The sequence below is a fragment of the Mixophyes fleayi genome, chromosome 2 (assembly GCF_038048845.1).
Source record: "Mixophyes fleayi isolate aMixFle1 chromosome 2, aMixFle1.hap1, whole genome shotgun sequence".
NCBI classification, from domain to species: Eukaryota; Metazoa; Chordata; class Amphibia; order Anura; family Limnodynastidae; genus Mixophyes; species Mixophyes fleayi.
Genome location: NC_134403.1, coordinates 314,723,444 through 314,737,371, shown reverse-complemented (window position 1 = coordinate 314,737,371; position 13,928 = coordinate 314,723,444).

Here is a 13,928-nt window from a genome sequence, read left to right as displayed (position 1 = left end):
AGAGATCTTCCGTATCCATGGATGTCCATCTGAGATTGTGTCTGATAGAGGAGTACAATTCGTGTCCAGATTCTGGCGAGCCCTTTGTAAAACCTTGGGCATACGATTAGCACTCTCATCTTCTTACCATCCACAATCCAATGGACAAACCGAACGTGTCAATCAAGATCTTGAGACTTTTATAAGGATATTTTCATCAGCCAATCAAGACAACTGGGTAGAGTTACTCCCTTGGGCTGAGTTCGCCCATAACAACATGTACCATGAGTCATCATCCAAAACTCCATTCTTTGTGGTCTACGGTCACCATCCGTCTTTTCCGGAATTTCCTGCCCTCCCGCCCACCCAAGTTCCTGCGGTGGAGACTGTTTGTCAGACCTTTAAAAATATCTGGTCTCAGGTTAGAACCTGTTTGAAGAAGACATCTGTCAAATATAAATCTTTCGCTGATAAGAAGAGGCGGGCTATTCCACCACTAAAAATTGGAGATCGTGTCTGGTTATCCACAAAAAATATTCGTTTGAAGGTTCCATCCATGAAATTCGCCCCTCGTTTTATTGGTCCATATAGGATCATTCAAGTTATCAATCCAGTATGTGTGAAACTCCTTCTTCCTAAGAGTCTTCGGATTTCTAATGCCTTCCATGTATCTTTGCTCAAACCTCTTATTATCAACCGTTTTTCAACTCCTCCCTCAGCTCCGCAGCCAGTTCAAGTCCATCAGGAGGAGGATTTTGAGATTACCGAGGTACTAGATGCAAAAATTTCGCGAGGAGTCCTCCACTTCCTCGTTCATTGGAAGGGCTTTGGTCCTGAGGAGCGCTCTTGGATCAAAGCTGAAGATCTTAATGCTCCTGCCCTTTTGAAGAGGTTTTTCTCCAAAAATCCGGACAAGCCCGGTTCCAGGCGTTCTGTGCCCACCTTTAAAAGGGGGGGTACTGTCACTCACCGGACCGTGAGTGCCTCTTCCCGGACATTTAGGAACCGTGGCCGTCCACCATCCTGAGGGTCTGCGCATGCGCAGCCCTTTTCTATACTTCAGTGTATACCCCTTTAACTTAATTGGCAGATCAGGCAACCTCCCTATATTAAGCACCTGTGGTCACTACCACGTTGCCTGATCTTGGAGTCTCATTCCTCATGAGTCTCTGAAGGTGTTCCTGTATTACTTGTGTATTCAGTGCTGCTGATTCCTGTGGTTTCCAAACCACTTCTACTACTGTGGTTCCATACCACTTCTACCATCAACTTTATCATCATGACTGTTTGCTGATTCCTATCCGCTGCCTCCGTGCACTACAGTCTTCTACACCACTTCAACGTTATTTTATATCAATGTGACTGTTTGCTCATTGCTATCCGTTGCCTCCGTGCACTCCAGCTTTTACCTCACTCACCTGCTTCTCATCAAGTCGGTTTGCTGATTTCTATCCGCTGCCTCTGTGCACTACAGTCTCCTGCTTGCAACTCGCCTGTGTTCAACATCGTGACTGCCAGCTGACTACTATCCGCTGCCTCTGTGCACTACAGTCTCCTGCTTGCAACTCGCCTGTGTTTAACATCGTGACTGCCAGCTGACTACTATCCGCTGCCTCTGTGCACTACAGTCTCCTGCTTGCAACTCGCCTGTGTTCAACATCGTGACTGCCAGCTGATTACTATCCGCTGCCTCCGTGCACTACACTCTCATCTCATCTTTGCTGTGACTTCCTCGAGACTGCCGCTTTTCATTACCATCTGCTACACTTCGTGATCTACAGCTCCGGCCCTGCGCTGCACTCCTGTTTCCCATCGCTGTTGGTTCCTGTGGTTGCTACTGGTTACCTCCGTGTGCCGCTGAGTCCTGCCGCTGTGGTCAGCGCTATCGTCCATCTCCTGCTGATCCACTCTCCATGCCTTCACGTGTTCCACTGGCCTCTACCCTCCTGTCAGCATTGGATTTGTATCTCTTCTACTACCCTCTGCTGGATCATCTCCATTCTCCTGGGTTTCCTATGAGTCCAGTTCCACGTGTTGCTGACTCCTGTGGATTCGTGTCCCTGTCGGTCTACTCACCTGTGCGCTGCACCTGCTAGACCGCTGCTTCTCCTATCCAGGGACTTCCTATCCAGTCGGCCTCCAGCCGCTCAGGTACCGCTGCAATCCCATCTGACTGCTACTGCTGAACCACGGTATGCATACTTCTCATTGACTGTGCTGTGTATTGCATATCTTGCTGGACTGTGTTTGGTTCTCTCTGGAGTCTGCTATCCGCTGAGTCTATTGCCATCATTGACTGTGTTATCATTGTGCTGGACTACTTCAAGAGACTTTCTAGATTGCAGACCTGATCAGTCATTTACATATATATATACCTATATTGTGCATATTACTGTGGATCGTGTATAAGGTGCCTGTGTATATCCTGTGTTGCAGTCTTCCCCCGTGCACCTCCTCACATATATATGCAGTGGTACAACTTGCTGATGTCAGACCACTGATCCCTGTTTCCGGTATCACCTGTTCCATTATCCTCTCACAGAGCAGTGGTACAACTTGCTACCGCAGACCACTGACTACCTGGATACCTCCACTTGGATTCCATTCCTTCACTCAGACAGCGGTACAACTTGCTACCCGCAGACCGCTGACTCTCATCACCTCCTTGTTTCTGTTGGACATTCCACCTCACTATAGCAGTGGTACAACTTGCTATCGCAGACCACTGACTACCTTCACGTGTCCTTGTCCATACAGTTCCTTGTGTATCATTACCTCATTATTACCAGTGTTGCTAGTCATAGACTTTCCTGAGCATCTCATCGGCCATCATTTCATGTTCCGTGATCACCCAGCTACCAGAGTACCCTATTACCATCTACATTGCTCTGGTAAGCCTACCATCTGGTGATCCCTGGGTAAAGACTCCTAGTGCCCGTGACAGATTGATGCTTTACAGTAATCAAAAATATTACTATTTGTAATATCTGCTAGCATATTTCTATTGTTTTGTTCTATTATATTTTCCTGAGGAAAATGTGGGTTCTTAGAGAGCTGAGTGGGGGTTGGGTTCATCTTCGAAGCAGCAGCAAAGTGCAAAATAATTGTGCTACAACATCTTATTATACTCACCTTTTAAAACTGTTGATGGCAAGACGCTGCAATTTATTTTCATTATTTTATTTTTTATCATGTGTGGATTTAATGTTTCCCACCATTTTAATACATTTTATTTTAGATTTTAACATATTTTGTCCCTGTTGAATTATGCCCATAAAAACACCACATTTGAAGAGCTTGTAGGTGCAACTTGTAGCTACTACAAAAATGAAAGGTGATCAGTGGGCCTAACATTACATTACCTTCAATGAATACAGCTAGTTGAGATTTCCATGTTCTAGAGAGCCTAGGAGTAGGTGTGATTTTTCTGTTTGCTCAACAAGCTATTGTTAGAAACTAAATTCTTTATCTAGCACATTAATGGGGAGTGCAATGTTTATTATAGGAGATAAGAGTTCAGGAAAGTCGTCATTGGTATATTTAACATGTGTTGCCAGATATTATTATAAACTCACCTTTGTATGCCTGCTTAACACTCATATCTGTAGAAACAATAGTCATATCACTATTACATTTAGCTATACAGTATAATTTGTCATACTGATTATTATAATGGATATAAAGATATAATAAGAAAACAGTGTTCAGTAACAGGTTTTGTGGGACATAAAAATTTACGGAACTAATATTTTTTTAAAAAAATGTCAAGTTGCCTTTCTGAAAACACACATTACAGGTCTGTAATGATGATTTAATGTAATAAAAACCATGTAGCAATTTGTCAGTTTGGTTTCATACTAAATTGAACTAAACCCTACTTGCCTACCTTTGGCATGTTGTAACTGAGGGGCGTGTCTAGAGGGGGGGGGGGAAGGGGGGCAAATGCGTCATTTTGGTCCCGCCCCCCGTGACAAATATGCTGTTTTGTCGCGGGGGGAGGGATTGCGTAATTTTAGCCCCTCAATTGCGGATTGCGGGAGGCTTGCCAGCTCTCCCGGAAGTCTATCAGACCAATTTCGGGAGTATCCCGGACATTTCGGGAGAGTTGGCAAGTATGAACTAAACTCAACATCAAAATAATCAGATGTGTCCAATCATCAATTTGGGCCAACAGTATGGTTATGTGTACGTGTACGTCTGTAACCAGACTACATGGAGCCCCTGCGATTTTGATGTTTTGCCTATTTATTTGGCCAAATTGGTCAAATATCCATTCATGCAGTAGACGACCACCTTAAACCACACCTGGTTACATGTATACTACTGTCCTAAACCGCAGCTGGCTTCAGAGTCATATTTAATTGTCTTCTGTGCCCATTTGTAGTGTAAGTAGATAAAAACATCTTCCCTGGAATCACAGATACTACAGGATTTTGCTTGCAGTATTTTTGTAAAATGCTGACACCTTAATCCACTGCAGCTAAAATGTTTTAATTATTGGGATATATTTACGTTGTTTTTTTTGTTTTCTTTTTGCAAGATAGAGGTGTCAGATTTTCAAAATAATATTAATTTGAGTAATAACAATAATTATCTTGCTTGATAATTGCACTAGATTACAGTATCTAGGTAGTTACCAGATTAGGCATTGTGACAAAGAGGCTTATTTGCCTCACCTCTCCTACAGAGGAATAGGTAACACTCTTAGGAGTCTGCAGGAACAGGCTGCAGACAGGGTTAAATTCCCTTTTGGTTTCTCTTGCAGCACACAAAGACACAGGTGCATCACATAGGTGCAATTGGTTTGTTGTTTCCTATGATTGGTCTGTAGTGCTTGTGGGCAGCCAGCGAGTTGGCAAGTAAAAACCAGGGGTCTCCTTGGCGCACAAAAAAAAGGGTGTAGAAAATAGTAATGTAGGACCCTAGTATTTTATTACTGATTAGGGATATGACATAAAAACATGTAATGCAAATAGCGAGTTGGCCAGTGACTAGGCGGTTGAACTGTGTCTAGCTAGGGCGAGGGTCCCTGGGGTCATCCTGACAAAAGTCTGCTGTGCCCTTTGTGAAGTGAACAATCAAAAGCACCGTTTTTCCAAGAAAGAAGTTGTTTGTGTCATTTGCTGGTGTCAGTATCACAGCATGTAATTCCAGACATAGGAATAACATAAAGCAGTATGCTGCACTGCAACCAGTTCACAGACATGACTGTATGATAAACAAAACTGAAGACGTGTTAAGATTTACGTGGGTTCTACACTTGTATCCAACAATATAGGGGGAGATCCAATTCTAAAAAAAATCTGTGCAAGGTGTCTCCCAGAAATAGACCTGTTTTGCTCCCACCCCCATAATTAACATAAATTAAACATAAATTAAAAAAATAAATAAAAAATTGAAACAGTAAAAATGCGCAGCCGCAATTGAATTCCCCTCATAATGTCTATAACTCGGACATCATTTCTATATGTGGTCATATTATCTCAATAATCATATATCGTGAGAGACAAAGGTAAACTAGTGAAAGTGTAGTAAAGAGATAATATACTCATAGTACCTAGAAAATGTACACATAAAGTACATATTTTAGTATATATACACAACACATATACATTATTAAACTTATTCCAAATTCTTCATAAATAAAATGTCCCTACTGTCCTTTACTTAAACAAAACTACATATTCTGCAGCTCCGCAGAGTTATGTCAGACATCACTGTTGATAGTACATGTACAGGCTTTTAGTTCCACAGATCTGACCTAATATGCCACATTCCAACCCGGTAATTTATTATAATGGCTTATGTATAAATATTTCGATTAACGTTCACAAGACTCAGCTCTTCTGTTCCTTGGCATTTGGCACCTGAGGCCATTTCCTAAATATAGCTTGTAAACTAATTTTCCCTTTGTGCGTATTTCTTTGTCTGGGTTGACTGCCTGTGTTTGTGTAACTGCAGAGTCTTGTTGCTGTGGGACCAGCTCCCCTCCTCCCATCACTCCAGCTAAGGTTCCCTCTGGATTACATTCCACTCTCTGTAGCCAGGTGAAACTTTCCTGTCACGTGACCGATACTGCAACAGGTGTAGGTGGGAGGGGTAGTGGGTAACATTGTGGTTAACCTCTTCCTCATCTCATAACCAGCAATGGCTACTGGGCAGTCTGTGACTGCAGTGGCCTGAAACATAATAACATCCAACCTTGTGTGTACACTTAGAAAATAAATATTAAACTGGTAGGGACATTGTGGAATATGTCACATCCTGCATTCTTTCTCGTTTTTATTTTTTTCTAAGAAGGTGCTTTGTACTAGTGTTATCATTATATATTAGTAATACAACCATATGTTTTCCTCAGGGAACTATTTTCCAGTCACTCTTCCTGCCTTACATCATTTTCTGGATTATAACTCCTATACTTAAAGTCATCTACTTATGTAAGGATTTAAATGTTAGATATTAAAAGGATAATAATCAGTACTATGTTATGTATTGTGGTGTGTTGCAGATAAAATTAGCTGCTGCTTTTTGTTGCAAGAAAGTGACATTTCCTGTTCATTTATATGTACAATACAGTATCAACAAAACCAACACTACGGGGGGTATTCAATTGACCGCAAGTTTTTTTTTCCGCAGCGTTGAAAAAAAAATAATCACGCGGGTTTTTAACTGCTATAGCGACTGTTTTTAGTTAACGCAGCGTTAAAACTCGTGCAATTCAATTGAAAAGAGGGAACGCTGCCTCAGCGCATTGATCATTGGTGTTTGCGAGTCTTTAGGGGAGTGTTTAACGCGGTCATGTATAACACAAAAAAAAGGACTGGCATACATTTTCATACATTAGATTGCATTACACAACCAATCTATTTGATAATATCTACATTACAGTACTTTCTTTAGCATTTGTTTATTTCACTATTTTTTTTTACTATAGAATCATCTATACCATGTCAGACTCAAAACACATTAGTACGTACATATTTGTACCAAAAACATACATAAATATAATTAATTAGTGATTTTTATTTTCATTTTTTATGGGGGGTTTTTTCCATTATTTTTTCACAAGAAAATCAACTTTTACATGCTATGCATTACTGATAAACATAATTTATCATTTTTTTTCATTATTACATAATTTCAAATAGTTTACTTTGTTTCTTTATTTTTAGAACACCCCAAAGATAAAAGAGCATATTGGCCTGTTTAACGCACCGCGTTAAAAAACAATTGAATAGCTTTTAACGCGGTGGGCTCTCAACCACCCTATACTTTCAACAGACATTCTACTGGAGCGCGAGAGGACCGTCTCATAAAAAAAAAAAAAGGAGGGTTAAAAATGGAATTGAATCGCAGGTAAAGTTAACCAGCTCGAATATGACAAAACAAGCGTTAAAATGGATTAATGCAGTGTTAAAAAATATCTCCCAGTCAATTGAATTCCCCCCTACAAGTTTCTGCCTGTGCCTGGTCCCTCTATCCTACAAGGCACAAGTGCTCGGACGGTCTATCAAACAGGAAATGCTTTTCAAATTTACTGCTGGTCAGCCTAAGGATGTTGGGCCCTCTTTACTTTGCTTATTTAGGCATTTCTTTCATCTTCTGTTACCAATTATCTAGCACTGTATTGTTTATGGTACTTATTAGTAATGTCAGTATAGAAAGTAACTGCCTCAATGTGGCCAGACATAGGCAGGTCTTGTAGTTCATCCAGATCACTGAATATCCAAATCTTATCTATGTTTAGGAGGTGCAATTAAGATTTGTGTGTGTATACTTTTTCTTCCTACAGTGTTGGGGCAGAATGAAACGTAGTGTTATTATCCAGTCTGTACAAGCTGCAGAAGACCTAACTTTGGAAACCAGCATCTCTCCAACTGATTTGGAACTAAAAGTACCAGCATCGAAGCTGTAGCTTTCCAACTGTTGTGGAACTACAAGTATCAGTAGGGCATACTGTTTTTAGTTTCACTACAGCTGGAGCTCTACAGGTTGTCTTCTTCTGCCTTAGATGATGTAGGTGTACAATTAATTACTTCTACTGTAATACAATCCTGCCAAAAACAAATACAGGGGGTATATTTACTAAAATGCGGGTTTGAAAAAGTGGAAATGTTGCCTATAGCAACCAATCAGATTTTAGTTATCATTTATTTAGTACATTCTACAATACAACAGCTAGAATCTGATTGGTTGCTATAGGCAACATCGCAACTTTTTCAAATCTACAGTTTAGTTAATATACCCCAGGGTCTTTTCTGTTTATCACTAGAAACTCTTTTCATCTTCCTACCCTGGTCACACACGTCATTGTAATATACCAATACCTTGAAAGAAACTGGAGTCTGAAGAGAGGAAATATCTCATACACTTATTACACTGTCTGGTATTCAGCTACCGTCATGTCATGATGTAGGAGAGGCTGCATGAGTCACATTCTCTGAATGATTGTAGCTCCTTACAATGTTTGGTTTACCAACATAATAAAGACTAAAATAATGTTTTATTTAATAATATACTTTATTTCACGTAATATATAAACAGCATACATATAATAAAGGACAGTTAAATAGATCCAACATAAAACACCAAAGTTCATAAATCATGCATGTAATATAGCACAATATGTGACATACAGCAGATATGTTTTCTATTGAAGCTCAGGTACGTACTCCAATCACCCTATGCTGTTCAGTGACAGTTCAGGGGGAAGGGCCCTGTTTCTTCTCATCCTCAGGAGCCATAATGCCCCTAATAGGGGATAAGGGTCTTCAGGCCCCCCTTCACCAAAGCCAGGGATTCTTTTGACATCCACAACCCCCAAGGCATTAGGCACTGCAAGGCTTGGGTGGGCCCCTATCTTCCCAAGGTCAGCCGAAGCTTTCCTCTGGGAAATAAATCTTCAGAAGGAAGGAAAGGGCTGCTCGTAATACAGGGCAGCACGGTGGCTAAGTGGTTAGCACTTCTGCCTCATAGTGCTGGGGTCATGAGTTCAATTCCTGACCATGGCCTTATCTGTGTGGCATTTGTATGTTCTCCCTGTCTTTACGTGGGTTTCCTCCGGGTGCTCCGGTTTCCTCCCACACTCCAAAAACATACCGGTAGGTTAATTGGCTGCTATCAAGAATTGACCTTAGTCTCTGTCTGTGTGTGAGTGTGTGTCTATATTAGGGAATTTAGACTGTAAGCTCCAATGGGCCAGGGACTGATGTGAATGAGTTCTATGTACAGCGCTGCGGAATTGGTGGTGCTATATAAATAAATGATGATGATGATGAAGGGTCGCACCCAAAACAAAAGTGTAACACATAAACACATAAAAAAAATTGAGAAAGTGAGCTGTGAGTGCAAGCACAGAATAAATAAATAGTGCCATAATAGCCCCTGTCTTTCAGGCAAGAATATAAAAATTGTCTCCCGGACAATCAGGGATTGCTGCCCTGATTGTCCGGGAGACAATCAGGGCAGCAGTCAGGGAATTAGTTGGTCCTGGGGCACTGTATAGTTGTTTGTCATTATCAGGTTGTGGAAGAAACACAGCTAGCAGCCTGCAACACCTGCCACAGAGCTACTCTCTGACAACCCGGCAGGACTCGTACAATATGATGGCCAGCCACAGGCTCGCAGGTGGTGGCTGAGTCACATGTGGAAAAACTGTAAGAAGTCGGACTGCAGAGTTGGAGGCCACAAGACAAAGGACCAAAATTTAGCTCCAATGACAATTGTTTGTCCTATAGAGCTCACAATCTTCTTTTCACGTTGTGGAACTACAAGTTTCAGCGTAGTGTTTTTAGTTCCAGAGGTTGCCTACCTCTGCTGTAGATGGTGTAGGTGTACCTTTTAATTATACTTTAATTATTTCTACTGTAATACAACTGTAAAAAACAATGACAGAATATTTTTATTTATTGCTAGAAACTCTCTTCATTTTCCTACCATGGTCACACACATCATTGTGACACCCAATACCTTCCTTTGTCATCACACTGGAGACTGGTGAGGAGACAGACAGATATCTAATGTACTCATTACACTATGTCCTGTATGCAGGTACAGTGTGCTATCATGTCAGGATGTAGGAGAGGCTGCAAGAGTCACATTCTCTCTAAATGAATTATTCTAACTCCTTACAATGTTTGGCATATCAACACAATGAAGACTAAACAGTAATGAAATGAAAAATACATATTACTAGCAGGGTCACCCGGCGTTGTGCGGGTCCAATTTGTGATGTGTTGAAGTTTCTATATATTAGCAAATTATTTGACCAAAAATGCTATTTAGAAGATAAGATTTGTTGCTTTGTGGCGTTGTCGTTATGACGTGTTGTGACAAGGTATCCTTCCAGCAGTCAAACAATTGTTTACTACCCAAAAATGATGTGTTCAATATTTGTCACTAATTGGTCTAATATGTTACTTTTTCGATACTAAATAAATATGTAAGATTTGGCAGCATTACCTTGAGAGAAGTGGAAGATATTTGCCAACAAACAAACATATAAATATATATATTTGAGCTTCTTCAATATAAAATCTGAATGCAAAAAAATAAATAAAATAGAGCTACTGCATGTACCAATGACAATTATTGTTTGTCCTATAGAGCTCACAATCTTGTTTTAACTGTATTTTTTCAAGTCTTGTAAATCCAGATTGTTTTGCACTTCTGACACCATGTTTTGTTAATATACTTGTAAATCAGTTCATCAGGACACTGAAGCATGGGTGGGCACTGCTGAGCTCTTTATTCAGCCATTTGCAGACTCCGGGTACATTGCACACTGCCCCCACCCACTTCCCAGCATTCCCCATGGTCTTAGGGACCATCACTAAAGATTCAAGCTTAAACATATAAGGGAGTGTCTACAAACATTAAGCATATCTAATGCAATAACATCACACAGAGTAGTTGGTTGGTTGTTTTTATAATATGACATTATTTTAGCCAAGTATGGTAATTCGATTATGATATACTGAAAAACAGCTGACGTTCTAAGTTTTATCTTTCAGCCATTACTTCTTTCAGTGCAGGGGATGTGACGTACCATTTATTAATGCAACTGAGGTCTAGACATTAACTTTTTTATGTTAAAATTGAGCATGCATTTTATTGTCTTGACTTCATTTAAATGTCTGAACACTTTTAATTTACTTAATCATTCAGAGGTTATACATGGCACCGACATGTTGTTTGGGGTTTAGTTTCACTTTACAGCAAACGCGCCAGGTGAATTTTTCTTATCCAGAACAACTCTGGTGTACTTTGGTGCAGAGTTCTCTTCATGGTGTCATGTGACACAGCTCAGCGCACAATAGACCAAAGAATGTCAACCTGGTCAAACAATTGATACCAGCAAGAATGACAGCTATTAACCTCTGTGGTTCTGTGTCTCACTACAGCCTCTGTCTGTTCCTATGACAATACAAACTGCCTCAAATGGCAGAAAGGTAGGGAGAGAGAGTTTATGAGGCAGATTCAGTTGTCTGGGATCTTCCTCAGAACATCGTGGCTGCGCATTTTTACCATTACTATGGTAAAAAGTATGAATCAGACTTCCGACCTCGCCACCGTTCTTCCAACAAAAGGTTTTGCTTTATTTTTTAACCAAGTAAGGAAGAGAATTTAATTGTAAAAAAATCCATGCGAGATTCCTCTGGAACAGCCGCGAGACACCTCACGCAGATTTTTTTTTTTTACTCATTTTTGCTTGCACCCCATAGAGGTGCGAGCAAAAATCAGTGTTACTTTTGTAAAAAAAAATAATTGGATTAAATGGTTTAATTGGAGTTCTTATTATTCTAAACATCTAATTCCGCCACATTCCTCCCCATAACAAAGATGTTAAACCTTTGCTACAGCCGCAAACCTGCTTTGTATGCTCTCCAATCATCATCCCACTGTATAAACCCCCCCTCCACCTTCTCTTGTTTTTGTCTCCTTTCCGATTCAGTTTCTGTTCCCCAGTTATTGTTATTATATTACAAAATATGTAATAAAAATTATTGAGCTAAAAACATAAAGAAAAAAAAACCTTATTTTTGACCAGGTTGTGTCTTTGCAACTTGGACTTTTACTAACTCGCTCTCTCTGCTGGTATCATTGGCTTCTTATAGTGATCCTGGTGAAGGTGTGCATTAATGAATCAGTACATAATGTGATGACCTAGCATCTCCTCCTCTAGAAGTGTATGGGAAGCGGGCTGGTGAAGGCAGAACACAGTGATAGGGAGGGGAACAGAAAGGCTACTACACCACAGTACATTTAGTTCCACACTCAGTGGTGCTCTCTTCACACACTGACCCAACAGGAGATGTGTGCTATGTCATACACTGACCAGTCATCCTGCATCAGTATGAGGAGTGCCAGTGACAAGCTGATGGAAAAGGTATAAATGGAGGGCATTGAGGGACTTAATCAAAATGCCAGGTTGTATAACGCATTAAAAAACAATGTACCTTTCTAATAAAATGATTATGCGCTGTGCTGGGACGAGGTGTTGGGTATGAGAGGGCATGTAAAACCACCTGAAAAAATGTGTTTTTGATACACCCCTGACATTAGCTTTTCATGCATCCACTTCATACTTGCCAACTTCTTCTAGTTGGCGTCCGGGAGCTGCCGGGGGGAGGTGGGTGTGTGGGAGGCGGGGACCCAAAAATCGCGTCATTATGGACCCGCCCCCGTGACATGATGATGCATCATTTTACAGCGGGGCCAAATGCCGTGGTTCGCGGAGAATCGCAGAATTTTGGACCCAATTATGCCCACTTCACTAGGAAGTGAGCAGATGCGGGAGTCCGGGACACCCACCCCGAATCTGGGAGTCTCCTGGACATTCCGGGAGAGTTGTCAAGTATGATCCATTTTAATACCAACTAAATTGAATGAAGTTCCATATGGTTTAAATACCCCAACACGTGATCTTAAAATAATTTACATATATTTACTGTAACAGTCTTTCAATTTTTTATAGTAATGTTTATAGGAGGCCACATTATGGTGGAAAATATTAAGCAATGACATCAGTAAACACGTAATTATGGAAAATACTTATGTGTACTGCAATAGTTTATGGCACCATATTAATTATACCGTTATGTACTTGTGACTGTAGTGTGCAAAATATTTATCCTTTGCACATTGAGTCAATATGTTTAACACTGTTTTGTGAGTAATAGTAATGATTGTCATGGAGAACAAAAAAAACCCCATTAATGGCATCAAACAGCATTACAGTATAAATGTTTAGTTCGTTGTTTCATATGGTTATCAAAGGCAACAGTGACATCTTGTGGACATCTGTAAACTTACTGATAGCATACATTACAGCTTTGCACAATGCAGAAGTCCACCTCTTTCTTACCCATAGGTGAAGTAAACATCATATAGCCTGAACCAGTACTCATGCATGCAGCCTACCCATTCACTAGGAACCAGTAACATCACTGATGTCACCGATACCTAAACAGTTTATACCCTGCATTTATGAATATTGGTTCAGATCATAGAGTGACTATCTCTACTTCATTGAAACCTAAAAATATTTTGTTGTCTATATTTAGAGTTCTAATCATTTTAAAATAAAAAGAGGGACTGTCATGTGACATGAAATTTGGGTGCACAACACAAGCATTCTATGGGCCTGACTTAAGGAGAGAAAATAAAAAAAAGGAGTAAATTTGCATCTTGGTAACTCATGTTGCATTGAAGGGGGAGGTAAATTTAAAATGTTAGGACAGATTTAGTTGAGGTAGGGCATGTTCTAGATCAACTTTACATTTCAGTGTAAAAGTAGTTATCAAGTATTTGTGTGCTACATGAAAAAGCAGCCAGTATTTTCCTTATGTGCAATTGTCCAGAAGCAAGTTTACTACTTTTTTTTGTCATGCTCTCCTTAATGAATCAGGCCCTATGTGTTAATTTTTACAAATAAAAGAATAGTGTTG